We start from the raw sequence: 11,677 nt of genomic DNA on the forward strand, positions 1-11,677 counted from the left end.
CTTCATTAATTTTCACTCTCTCCGGCAATTTGGCAGTTAGATCCACTTCAATTTTGACTCTTGCACAGCTAGGTCTAGTTTGATTCCTAGTCGCCATATCCACAGTTAATGGTTTCCCCACCGCACTGGCTATTGAGAAAATTGCCTCCTTAGCAAAGAAATTTGGAGGCAGATTTGGGAAGGAAATCCATGCTACTCCAATGGTTGTTTCGACGTCCGGTTCAAACCACGGATCCCACCTAAGGGTTCTCATCTGCCAATAGTTTTCCTTTGCTTTTACATAAAAGGTTGTTGTTGACAGTAGATGCACATAATCTTCCATCGTCGTTAGTCTGATCAGTACATGTCTCGTATCCAACACCCCAATCGTACAGTCACTTTTTATTCCACATTGTCCAGGGATTGTTTTCCTCAATTCTTGCACAACTGGTTTGCCATACGAAAATTTGCCTATAATGGCATACTGCAAATTTTCTTGAATGATGAGTGATTTAACTTCTGAAGTTTTCCAGGTAATATTGGGTTCTCCATGTACCATGGTCACTGGCTTTGGCGGGACTTTGGGTGCTTGTGGCAATATGGGCTGAGGCTTCAATAAATCTGCATAGTAGCTGTTTCGGGGACCAATAGGGATTGGCACTGCTCCTGGTTTATCTTGGTTCGGTAAAGGTGGGAAATCCTCCGGTGGGCTACTCCCACCGTCGGTGGTAGTAGCCATGGTGGCTGCCTCAATTACTAGGTTTTAAAAAATTTGGGCTATGGTAGAGAGCGTTTTTCAAAGATTTGTGTTTGTATAAAAGCGAGAGAGGAGAGGGAGAGACTGGAGAGTGTGGCGAGCGAGCAACCTAGGGAGAGAGGCAAATGACAATTGTTTGCTACGAGTTACAATTAAATTCAACTGTGGTTATAGCATTTAATTTGAATTAATAATTTGCTATTTTATACAATTTCCCCATTGCCTAATAGCTTACAGTTAAAAACCACAAATTAGAAATCTTAATTTATGATTTTTTATTTATTTTTATTTGACCGACAAGAGGTGTGTGGATCCCATGCATCAGGTTTTTGAACTGATAATTCCTACTTAGGCTATAGTTTCATTTTTATTTCTCAAATTAGTAATTTATTGGTTTACTCAGTCTTCTTATTTAAATACTCAGACTTTATAAACTAAATATCTTTAACTTTTGTTTTCTCTTAATATAATATCTACCTCGCAAGACATAAGTTAAAAAAACTTTATCTTATCTAATAAAATGCTAAGATTTGAGGTGGTCCTAAACGTCCCATGGCCGGTGGGCACCAGAGTAGTCAATTGTCATATTTAGTTCAAGTAATAAAGTGATAAAGTTTGTACCTAGTACTATCAAAAGTTAGTACTTCTATTTTCAAAAAGAAGTATATATATACTATGAAAAATAATGCTCCATGAAATTGCATTATCTTTTTTCTCTCTGACCCAAAAAATGGAATTTAACTTTTTATAAAATGAGAAATGACTCAATTTTAGAATTGGGTAAAAGACCAAATATATCTCTGTACTATCGTAAATGATATGCAAATATCATCCGTCATACTTTATGTTTCTATATATATCTTTGTATAACGAATCTTTTTCTACTTTTTACTCCCCTTTTTAAAGGTGATTTTACTTTTTCTTATACTAGAATAATTATCTGCGCCTAGCGCTGGAATTTAATGTCACGTAATTTATAAAATAATACTTGAAACCTATCAGTCATTAAAACTAAAACATTATATTATCTTACATACAAGATTACATAGTAACGAACATTAATAATTTTATAATTTATCCTTTTGCTTCCGGAAAGTGTTACTATTTGATATTTTTGAAAAATCAAATGAATATCAACCTGAGATATTGAATTTTTGAATAAATAAATAATCATTGGTAAAATGATAAATCGTTGGGAAATCTCTCTATTTATAGATAACAAAAGGTAGTGTAAACAAATACTTATTGTGCCTTATCGAAAAGGTACCAACTCTTTGGAAAAGTTATAACCCTTCAGAACTTTCACAACCTTATTCATAAAAGTCACATTTCTTCATAAAAGTCACAACTTTTCATGAAAGGGAAAAACTAGTTTTGAAAATAAATAAATTAAAAGGGAATCCTGGTTTGTGGTGACGCCACGTAGGCGGGTCAGGTTTTTTTTTATATATATAAAAAAAAAAAAGGAACCATAGGTCCGCCTACGTGACGTCACCACAAACCAGGATTCCCTTTAATATATATATGTATATGACATGCAAATAACACGTACAAGGTGGTAAACCATTTTTCAACTACAAAATTCAAAAAGGGAAATAAGTTATCATTATTTCGTATCTAATTAAATATTTTCACATAAATTGAGGTGTGTGAAATATTTATTTATTTAAAAATAGGTTTTATCAAACAAAATTTCCAATCACAAAATTTGAACTTTATTATGTTTCAACATAATTTCAACTTAAATCACTTTTATAACTTAATTGACTTCAAATAATACTATATCATCTTTTTTAAAATATTAACTAATTCATGTCGAAATGCTTGCTTAAGAACGTATAAGGTTTTGGAGCTTAATTAACAATGTAAAAGTGAAAGGAAAAACTAATAATAGCTTGTTCAGAGTTTTGGAGGTCAAAAATACTTATTCATTAAAAAATTAGATATTTGATCTAAGTTTTGATAGAAAATAAGTTCTTCACAAACTTAAAAATGTAGTTCTTCCTTTTAAAGTTTTTTTTTTGAGACAAATATATTCTTAAATGTTTGATCAAACACTAATTATTACTTTAAAATAGTTTTAAATTTATTGACAAAACGCCAAACTACTTCTTATCAAAAATACTTTTTCGATTCTAATAGTACTAATACTTTTAGGAAAAAACCTTTTACTTTCCGCCTAATTTCAGAAAAGGACAATAATTACGATGAAAAAGATTTAATGACATGTGGGGAATTTAATTCCTTCAAATAATTCAGCCTTTTTCAGTCGATGCTATACAGGCCACATGACTTTATTTCTCTTTTTCAGATTTAGAACATACAATTTGGAAAAATGAGAACCTTGATTTGACATTTACCAGAGTGAAATGTGAATAAGATAAATAATACTTTCGTCTATATCAATTTACTTTTAACTTGAAACAAATTTTTTTTTAAAAAGGTAGTATAAAATATGGACGTAAACCACGTAAAAAACATTCATATCATCGAAGATGTAAACTCTACTAGACAAATTCTATGCAAAAAGCTTGATTCAGAAGACACCAAGAAGGAATCGATCCTGGATAACTATCTTCCTAATCAATTGAGTCATTGCGAAGAACATTTTGTGGTGTTTAACATGCTACATATATAATAAGTAAAGAATTGCCATAAAAAAACATTTTTAAAAAAAATAATAATTAAAAAGAAAAAAGGTATAACAAACATATTGAACCGGAGGAAACACGAGAAAATAAGTTTAGTGGGTGATATTAAAACCCTCACATATTAATAATTTTACTATACTATACTATGGGTCGTTTGGTTAGGAACTAGTTATTTCAGAATTAATTATCCTGATATTAATTGTTCTGGGATAACTTGTTCTATCACTATGATATAAATGATGGGATAAGTTATTTCAAACATGTCAACTAAACAAGACATCAATATTTTATACCAAGATTATTCTTTTATCCTAGGACTATATATTCTTATCTCTCAGAGGGAGTTGAAGTGCCAAAGCAGACAACAGGTCAATATGCCTGCTTTGGCACCATAAGGATGTTTCAGTAATTTCATATGATCGAAACAATATTATTGGCTGAAAAATTATTTTATTGCAGCAGCAATTTAGATAGTAGATTGACATGACCATATTCTCCTTTACTCACCGCCAAGTTCTCGCTTAACATTTCACATATATTGCCGCTGAAACCACCACGTGGACTTCTATCCTTTGTTCTTTTAAGAAAAATAGGTAATTAAGTACTATTATAGAACATTTTAGTTATTTTTTTGTGATTCCTTTGTTTTTATTTGTTTGTTTTGTTTTTTAGTCTTTTATATATTTAAAAATTATAAATTATAATAATTAAAGATTTATATTTATTTAACTTTTAAAATTCTATCGGTGTCATATAAATTAAGACAAGAAAATAATATGTATTAGTTAAAAATGACGTAAAATTACTATAATCCCAATAACTAACAACTTGAAATTATTTTTGAAAACATAATTTTTTTTACTAACTCTTGAAATTTTATTTGTGACACATAAACTGAGACAGAGATTAATATATATTATTTGAAAATTACGTAAGAGATACTGCAAATAATAATTAGCAATTTAAAATATTTAAAAAGATCGATTGACTTTCGAAATTCTATTAGGGTCACATGAATTGAGAAAAAAAAAAGTAACATATATTTTTTTAAAATTACATAAACGATACTATAAATCATAAAAATTAACAAGTTAAGATATTTAAAAGACATGAAAACATTCAGTTGACTTTCAAAATTACATCAATGCCGTAAAAATTGGGATAAAGAAAGTAACATTTATTATTTGAAAATGACATTAACTATAATATAAATCACAATAGTTAACAATTTAAAATATTTAAAAATTGAGATGACTCTCCAAAAGTCATTTGTGCCACATAAATTAAGAAAAAAAGAGTAACATATATATACATTTTATATATATATATATATATATATATATAATGTATGACAGAAATAATTTAAAAAGTAATAGAATCCTTACTGAATTTAGATATGTAATTGATAATCTTAAAGTAATTTATTGATGTGTACATCAGTACGTGCATATGCTAATTGAAGAAGCTCCACTATGGATACCAGCTGTGGGAGTGAACAAAAGGAAAGAAGAAGAAGACATAATTATGTAGGATTAGTAGGACCCGTCTGGCAGGAGATATTACATTAAAGGAAAAATTACTTGGATTGATACATTTTAATAAATAATTACTGATTTTAGCAATACTTTTTATTTATTATCATTTATAGTAATATATAACAAAATCTGCAATATGTATTAAAAGTGAATTATGTATGCAATATATATGTATTATAATTGTTTTTTAAAAATATATTATACTTATTTTGTAAGAAATTGACATAGTGTATTATAAGTGTATTAAAATGTGTGATAAATGTATTATCCATCAATAAAACTTGTATTATATGTAAATAATAAATTGTTCTTTGTAATATGTATTAAAATTGTATTATAAATGTATTAAAAGTGATCAAGTGAAAAAAAACGTTATTACTATAAATGGTAAATATTTTTTAATATAATATATTTATGTAAGTTTCCCATAATTAAAATAGCATGGATTAAAATTTAGCTCAATAAAAATAACGTTTGGAAATATACTTTGGATTCTTAAGTTATACATATTTTTTTTCATAAATGTCAAAAAAAATTACTACGGTGAAAACTATCAAATTTTTTCAATCATTTAAAATCTTATTAAATGTTTTTGTGTTTATTTTTCATATTATAAATCACTTTAGTAGGGGTGACAATTGGATGGTTGAGACAAATTTGATCGGATCAAAATAGATCAAGACAACAATTGGGTCAAGATCCAATCGAACCCAACACCCAGATTTGATATTGGATCAAAATGGACAGTGTCAAAATCCAACCTATTTTAAGTTTTAATTATTTTATTTGTTCTTTTAAAAGATTTTAGTAGCTAATAATTTTTTTTATCTTTTTATATAATGGCTATATATAACATCAAATTTTAAAAAAAGAGTTTTATAAAAATGTTTTGATAAAATTTCTCATATATTAATCATTTTTAATTTTAAAATGGATTGGACTAACATGGATTGAACTAACAAATGAGGGGGTCAATAACCTGCTCAAACTTAAACGACTGAGCGGGTTGGACTTTATTTTACCACCCTTACTCCTTAGTACAATCTTGACTTCACCACTATTTTTGCATCTAAAAAATTAGAGAAATAGATCCGATATACCCCTCAAATTTCTCATTTAGGAGTCGTTTGGTAGAAAAATAAATAATGCAGGGATTAGTAACACAAGGATTAGTAGTGCAGGGATTAGTAGTGCAGGGTGTATTTTTTAATCAAGTGTTTGGTTCATTGCTTCTAACCTCGTCTTGTGTTTGGATTAAAATTCTACAAAAAACTTCTTTCTAATTATACCCTTGCATTATTATAAGATTTTCTATTTTATGTAATCGGTCAAGGTAGATAATTGCCGGACAATATTATATTTTTATAGCCTTCTAACTAGCTAGGAGAAGAACAATTTTGTTGTCATATGTTTGCTATTTTCTCACTTGAATTATTTGAGGGTAAACAATTGTTATCTTAATAAATTAATCACTTAAAAATGTTAATTTTTAATTTAAAATAGATAGACCATCTACTTTAAAATCGAAAAGATGATAGAAATAGTAAAATCGAATAAATCATCTATATTTACATATAAAAATTGCAAGGTGTAGTTTCAATATGTATGCAATTTATAAATTGTTCATATACAAACAATTAGAAACCACATATAAACCAACAAATAAAATATTCAATTAAGATCACAAACATCATGTGGTGATAGATTTGCCTTTTCAATTAGTAAATGTTAAACAACTCACATTTTAAATATTGTATTGATATGTATTGTATTTATTTATTTATTAACAAACAACTCTCTCTAAATAATAAAATTTGTAAGCTAATTTATTTAAATAAATATACTAGTACAAATATAAAACATAAAATCAAGAAAATAAATAAAATAATTTGAGGGATATTTTTGTCTTTACATAGATAATTCCATGGTATTAAATCCAATGTATTACTAATACCACCACATGGAAGGTATTAGTAATACCTCCTATAATACCATGTAGGGTGTATACCTAATCCATGGATTAATTATACTTAGGCCCAAAAATTTTACCAAACATAGTACTAAATAATATCATACATAATAAATGGATTATTTCTCCTAATACCTCCTACCAAACAATCCCTTAGAGTTAATATACCTCTTGGCTCTTGTCAAAAAAATGTCTTGCATATATCCCTATCATCACCAACGCGACTCACATATATCCTTACCATTACAAAAGTGGCTCAGATATATTCTTTTACTCTAAAAAAGTGAAAAATAATGATTTTAAATTTCTATTTTAAAAAAAAATTCATGTAGGTGTATATATGATCATTCTAACACATGATTATTATTTTTTTGGACTTCTTTGAATCATTATTTGAGTTTTTAATTTTATTTTTTTCATTCTTTAATCTAAAAATATGAGAAATAAAAAGAAAGAATTGTAATGAGGGAAAAAAAGTAAGAAAAACTTTAAAACTAATATTTTGAGGCTATATTATGTGTAAAAATATTTGGGGGATCTATGATAAATTTTACATGAAAGTTAGTGAAAAATAAATCTGACCATTAAAATAAAAAATTCACATTAGCTATTAAATTAAAGAAGCAAAAAAACAAACGTGTGAGAATGTTCAAATATATCCCTACATGTATTTTTTCAATAAATATGTTTACTCCGTTTGAGGAAAAGAGTTTATTTGAGCCATTTGTGTACCGACTTGAGTATATACGAGTCACTTTTATGATAAGATATATATATATATATATATATATATATATATATATATATATAAAATTAGTTCTGAATGACAAAGTTGAAAAATATGAAATCATAATTTGAAATCAGATTTATTTGAATTTGTGGTGACTCTAATTCCAAAAAAAGGTGGCGAAGGTGTCTCCATGCATCTATGACGTGGAGATCAAACTAACAATCTTCATGATTGGTAAGTCCTGATTTGGTGGCTATATGGTGCCAAGATAGGGGTGTCAAATGGACGGATTAGGTTAAAATTAGAGATATTAAATTGAATTGAAATAGAAATTGTGTTGGGTTTTGACCCATTCATTTTTTTTTTTGTAGAAGTAGATATTTATATATAAAGCTTAATTTTGGAGCCCCGAGACTCCGATGTTCATTACCGAATTTAAAATAGGGGTATTCCCCAAAGCTAAACTTTCAATGTTTACCGTTACATTTCTATCAAAATAATTCCTCTTCTTGTCTGCTTCCCATGCTTGAAAGGCATTTGGTGGTGGGGTTTCCAAAATCTGCATCTGTTGGGATTTATGTAGTTTTGATGATTGACAAAGAAAGATGAAACACGTCAGTCAACATGGTTCAGAGGTACACTGTCACGAGCAGTTAAATTTGGAAAAACTTTTAAGATGAATAAAGACAAGAGCGCAAAAATAAAGAAATGGATAATGCTAATTTCGTGAGAAAGCCCAAGGAAGTAAACATCTGATGAATTGAAGAGAAATAATCAATGAGTTCGATTTGAAGGAGTCTAAAGAGGCAAGGAGTTTTAATTGAAGAAGGAGTCTCACTTAAAGTAGAACTCTTCAAGTTACTGTTGAATTAAAGTGTTGGAGTTCATGAAATACAATACAAAAGAATCAATGAATGTAATTTGAAGAAGAAGTCTAAAGAAGCAAGGAGTTTGAATTGAAGAAGGAGTCTTACTTGAAGTAGAACACTAAGTCAAGAGAGTTCAAGTCAATGAGAAGTTTGAAGATAACAATAACTCTATGAAGAATTGTGTTTAAATAGAAGTGAAGTCGTCCAGAATACTTGTTCACTTACAGAGCAATTAAGAAATTGACTTTGCAAGTGCTACTAGCGAACTGAAGGAACACATCGAAGAACCTGATCCTTTTATAGAGTTTATGTGTTAGGAGTTTTTCTTTGTGATTGAGTCTTGATGTAATCTTAGTTCAGTTAGTCTCAACTGAATTAAGAGTGTTGTCTTCAGGTTGTGATAACTCGAAGAGTTGGGAACACATACCTTGAAAGGTTTGTGTTAAAGGTTAGGAATTAGAGTTAGTTCCTAGGATTACAAAAGCTGTAATCTAGATCCATAACTTGAAATTAAGGAATCAAAGTTAATTATGTAGGTTGCAAAGTTTGTAATCTATTTACTGTGAAGGCTCAAGGATTTAGTGAAGTTGAAGTTAAATCTTGTAGGGGTACATGTCGTGGTTTTTTACACCTTTTGAGCCGGGTGTTTTCCACGTAAAAATATTGTGTTTTTATGTACTGTCCTTACTCCTTTGTTGGAACTTAATTAGGTAAGCTATTTCACACTTAGGCGAAAAGTTAAAATCAATAAAATTACTAGGTCGTGCAGACTAGTAGCATCCTTCCATTACTAGTCTGGAATCTTCTTCCCTCTTTAGCTAATATGTCTGTTGTAACGACCCTCAAAATTAAGTAGGATAAAGTAGAGCCTCACATGGGTTTTATGATTTAATAACTTGTTAAAATAATGAAGAATAGCCTTTTTAGTCAGTTTTAAAGAGTTTGGAAGTAAAACGTCAAGGGACGACCAAGACGTTTGGAAACTAGTCTTTTACGTGTTGGTGTGTTCTAGTATGTTGTTCATGTTTTTATGTGTTGTTTGGAGTCTAAAATCAGTGGAGGTGACCCTAGTGTCTTAATAAATGTTTTTAGGGTCAAAATGTTTGGGTACGACTCCCCGGGACCACCCTAAGGGTTCCCGAGAAGGACCCCAACCCTTGGCTAAACAAGTTGCCAAGGCAGCTTGAAAATGGACATTGAGGGAGCATGTCCGTGTCGCGGACTAGCTCCACCAAAGACCAAAGTTTTGGTCCGCGTCGCGGACGTGTCGCGGACTCTTCTGTCTCGAAATTTTATGTCCAAAAACTTGTGGGAACACCCCCGCGTCGCGGACTTGTTTCTCGACGAAATCTACGAAAATGAAACTTAAGTTTGACTTGTTTAAAAGGTCCAACTAAGTGAGGAGTGGTTTGGGTACTTTAGGGAATTATTATAAATGGTTATTCTACCTATTTTAGGGTATTTTAAGTGGTTAAAACCCCAAAAACCTAGAATTAGACCATATTCTTCAAATTGATTCCCTCTCAAAAATAGATTCTCTCAAAAACTCCATTGAAGACCTTGGTGAAACTCAAGCTAGGAGATAGGTTTTCAACTTATTTCTTGTTTAATTTCATGGGTCTTCAATAATTAAGGTATGGTAACTCTTGATTCTTGAATAACATTTCATTCAAGGAGTTCTATTAAAGATTTTTAAAAGTGATTCAAAGACCAAAATTCCCAATTTTCAATCTAAACATGGGTTCCTTTGTCAAATGATTTTCTAAATCATTCTATGGATGAATTGATGTGGAATTAAGGTTTTTAAGACAATTTTCAAAGGATTTCTTGAAGAACCCATGATCCTTAAATTCTCCAAAATTGGCCTATGATGTGGGTCTTTGTGAACATGATCTCAATTGGTGAAATTATGTTTAGATTAGATTGTATTGATATTTCCTATTATTATCTATACTTATTCATATTGAATTTTTGGTATATTGATGAGTTGAGAATTATGGCCTTATGGACAAAGTTATGGGTTGATCACTTTGGTTATAGAATTGTACTTAGATTATGTTTATGTTAGTGAATTACATTGTTGATTCCTATTGCTATCTATGTCAATTGATTATGAATTGTTGAGGATTGATCCATGGTGATCATGGCTTGGAGAATTGGTAAGTTGACCTAACTTCTAGTCTATAGTATGAGATTTGATATTGTGTGGCTTGGTCCACTTATGGTGGTGGTGTTTACTTCTTGTCTATCTATGCATGTTGAGATCATGGTCTTGAAGGCAATAGATGTGAAGTGAATTGATTATTATGATTCATATGTTTATGAAGTTGTGTTATGAAGGTTATGTATGAAATCCTCAATGCTAGCATGATGTTTAAAGTGTAATGATGATGAGGAGTATAATGTGAAGGATAATGTTAGGGATAAGGTGTGGTCTACATGATTGATTATGTTAAGTACTATTGTGGAATGACCCCTACCTATATAACCCCTATATGAATGTGTGATCATATACATGTTAGGAGTACCTATTCAATGTTGAATATGTCCTTGTCTCCTATGATGAAGTATGGGTGTGTGGTCTAGAATCCCTGAAGGCTTTATATGTGAATTGCCCATGAGTTGGGGACATTGTGAATGTGTTGTAATCCCTTGAAGGAAAATACACTCAGTATCAATGTTGTTGCTATTATGTCACTATGATGACCAAAATGCGCACACACACTCTACATGTATAGCTATGAATATGATGTGTTATGGTGTCTATTGAAAGGTTAAGTCTTATATGCACCCTTACATCTTATTATGCATGCAAAGTGTATGATTAGCAAGGTATGAATATGTGTTGCATAAAGGTGTTTTTGTGAAAGGCTTTCTCACATATACACACGAATGAAGGAATAAGGTTTAAGATAATCTAGTGAAAGTGAGTCTCTTGAAAGGTTTCCTCAATTGTACTCTAAACTAGACTATGTTATGAATATGATATGACTATGTGAAAGGTCATTCTCACATAATGTAGGTTATATGATGAAATGTCATTCTCATCTTAGAAACCTTTGAGCTATATGATATGAGGGATTAATTCCCTAAAGCCTATTTTATGAACTAATGTTAAATAAAGGCTTAAAGATGTTTAAAAAGGGAGTATGAGCTTAGCACCGAGTGAACATGAAAAATGAGAGTA

The sequence above is a fragment of the Solanum verrucosum genome, unplaced genomic scaffold, assembly GCF_900185275.1.
Source record: "Solanum verrucosum unplaced genomic scaffold, falcon-dt-bn FXZP01000060.1, whole genome shotgun sequence".
Classification (NCBI taxonomy): Eukaryota; Viridiplantae; Streptophyta; class Magnoliopsida; order Solanales; family Solanaceae; genus Solanum; species Solanum verrucosum.